Source organism: Drosophila navojoa, chromosome 4 (assembly GCF_054131105.1).
Source record: "Drosophila navojoa isolate 15081-1374.11 chromosome 4, UAZ_NAV_1.0, whole genome shotgun sequence".
NCBI lineage: Eukaryota > Metazoa > Arthropoda > Insecta > Diptera > Drosophilidae > Drosophila > Drosophila navojoa.
This window is the reverse complement of record NC_142892.1, coordinates 4,885,596-4,888,676: the sequence shown is the minus strand read 5'-3', so window position 1 is coordinate 4,888,676 and position 3,081 is coordinate 4,885,596. Positions and strand designations below refer to the sequence as shown.

The 3,081-nt window shown below is 41.5% G+C and overlaps 1 protein-coding gene across 1 annotated transcript in view; it reads left to right on the top strand.

The window, feature by feature from the left end:
- Nucleotides 1–3,081, top strand: part of Cdc37 (cell division cycle protein 37) — a 173,788-nt gene that overhangs the window by 105,143 nt on the left and 65,564 nt on the right. The gene's annotated exons all lie outside the window — the stretch shown is intronic.

Here is a 3,081-nt window from a genome sequence, read left to right as displayed (position 1 = left end):
TGTATTTATTTATTTTAATTTATATATACACTAGAGAGTTATTACAAATATATATATACATAATGTATAAGGCAAAAAAAAAAAAAACAAAACAATGAGAAATGATTTCAATTAGCTAAGACTTAGCGAGGTGGGCTCGAAAGTATGGGCAAACTTATAACTGAATTTTTATTTTATTCTGCTTTTACACTGTTAAGTCAATGTGCATGCTGAATTACTTTTGGATAGATAATATTCCTGGTTCTATTTTAACTCATTGCAATTTGTGCTTATTCCAAAATTCTATCAAGGAGTTACTATAAAGATGTTGGCTAAGAGCCTGACACCATTTATATCAGATCTGTAGCCCAGCAAGTTTTTCTTATGCCCAAAATAATAATGGATCGCATTAAGGGAAGATAATACGACTACGGTTCGGGAGCTAAGGACTGCATTGAACGAAGAGCTGAACACGAGATTCTAAGATGATGTCTAGAAGGGCTTCGAGGACTTCGAGGAAATGATATATATATATATTATTTTTGATAGATATATAAATATGCCATATTTATATTTAAATCTATTTTTCAGACTACCCCATTCAATTTTATATTTATAATATTATTATATTCTACATATGCAAAACTCTTTCTACTCTAAAAACTTAATTTAATAAACTAAATTTTGACAGCAAGCGGAGTCATCTGCAAACGGGTTTTACCCCTGGCAATTGGAGCTAAGTAAATAAGTATCAAGCCATCAGCAACCCTTAAAGGACCTACAAGCTGCTTAACCGCAAGTACCAGACACTGTAATGGGGCATACTTATGGCATAGCCCATAAATTACGGCTGAGTAAACAGGACAATTGCCCATATGATTTATTGCTTATGAAAACGCATTGGACGTCGCTCAAGGTTATGAGCGGCTCGGCCATTTATGAAGTCCACTGTGGGGGCACATGTTAGCATTGAGCATATGAAAACAGGTCAGGCAAATAGAAACAAAAAAAATACAACAAAACAAAGAGATAAAGGTGGATAGGCGTATGCAAACATTGTAGTGGGCTAGGGTAAGAAAATGCAGGGGAATTTCTGAACAGACACGAACTGAAGACAATATATGGCCGATATGCGCGATAGATGATACGATAAGGATCCTTGACGTCTTCATAACACGCGCGATTGAGCCACAAAAGAGAAGAGATCAAAAGTCAAAGACAATATATTAGATATAGTATATATAGAGAATCCATATATGCCACCAACAGTTTTGTTCTTCTTCTTCAACAAATTACCCTGAAATTTCGTTAAAGGTTACGTTATCGTATCTTGCCAGGGCGATCAAGTTGGAGTCGACGGACCACATTCTGGGTCAACCATAAATCTGCCAAGAAGGGCCCACAAAACCCAAGCAGCGACAGGTTGCAGCTCAATAAAGAGTCAAATAAATATAATATGGTCTAAGAGAGAAATGTGTGTATAAAAAGGGATATGAGTATATTTAGGGTTCGATTGCGGCACAGGTAGATATCAACCTGTTTTCAGCAACAGACAGTGGAAAGAGCGGGAGGGAGGGAGTGTGTGTGGAATGGAGTGAGTAGGGCAACGGCAACGGCAACGGCAACGGCGGCTGCTGCTGCTGCTGCTGCTGTTGCGGTCAAAATCAAATGGTCAGCGCTTTTGTAAACCGTTGACATTTAAAAATTATGGCATGTAAATGGAAGGCATTCCGGGAAGCGTTGACAGCCCAACGAGACAGAGAGTGAGAGAGAGAGAGAGCGGCGCTGCAACTGCGCGGGGCTACTGTTAATCAATTTGGTTTTGGGCCCGAGATGAAGTTATTTGTGTGCGGCTTGCAGGCAGATGGCCCAAAGGATAAGAGGCCAGTGAAAGGTTAAGCCAAGCACTTGTACGATAAGCAGCACAGCATCTAGCCACTGTCGCCGTCTGCCCAACCTCTCCACCTCTCTCTCTCTCTCTCCCACTCTGTCTATCTCTCCAACTACATGTATGCAGCGCCCCACGGGGCGTATGCGTGTTAAAGCTTTCTATGAGCTGACGTCGCTGTCAAGCTTTGCGCTCGTGATATATGGACAGCATTAAAGTGCCGCCTTTTTTTTGTATAATGCGGAGACATCAAAGTGCACACACACACACACACACACACATACACTCGTGCATGCATGTAGTCAAACATTTGCATACACACACACACACACATGCATTCGCTTGCAGCGAAAAGCCATAAAAATCACTTTGTAGTCGGGACTAAAGGGCGCAGAGTGGGGGCGGCAGCTGCATGAAGGCGTGGCGGCAGCAGCGCAAACTATGCAACAGCAACAACAACAACGGCGCAAAAAAGTGCAATGCAATCAATTCAAAAAGAGCGATAAAAAGAGTGAGAGAGGGTGCGGGAGGAAGAGGGAGAGAGGGAAAGAGAGAGAAGGAGAGAGGTAAAGGCTGTCAGACATTCAGCATTTAATCCTGCAAAAAAAGGCATTGCGAGGCAGCATAAAATGATGATAATCCTTAAATAACGTGAAACTCAACATGAAGGTGGATCGCATGCGGCGGGGGCGTGGCCAGAGAGGGGCGCTCAGAGTTCAGAGGCTGATGATGGCGACAGCAAAATGCCAATTGAATGCGAAGCGGCTTTAAGTGTCAGGCAGAGTGTAAGATAGACAGAATGAGACAGAGAGACAGAGAGAGAGAGAGACGAAGAGAGAGAGAAAATGATAGAGAGCTACTCAATGTGCGAGTGGTGCTTAAAGTGCTTGAGGCGCTGCTGAGATTAAAGTCCAAAGTGTGAACGTAAAAGTGTTTAATGAACTAAACGGGAAAATGGAATATGGAATGGAAGCTGTAGCAGTTGTTGCTCGTTGTTGCCTATCGATGGTGTGTAATATATTAATCAAATGTAGCTATAAATCAACGATTGTCATTTAGTAAACATGTGTGGAAAATGCTGGACAGAGCTCAGTTATTTAATGTGATAGCGAATAGTTGCAATTGCAGAGAATAGCGGGAGAATAAGTTAAACTGGGCTACGAAACACTTGAGAATGTGCTATAATTACATATATAAAGATTTTGGGCTTACAA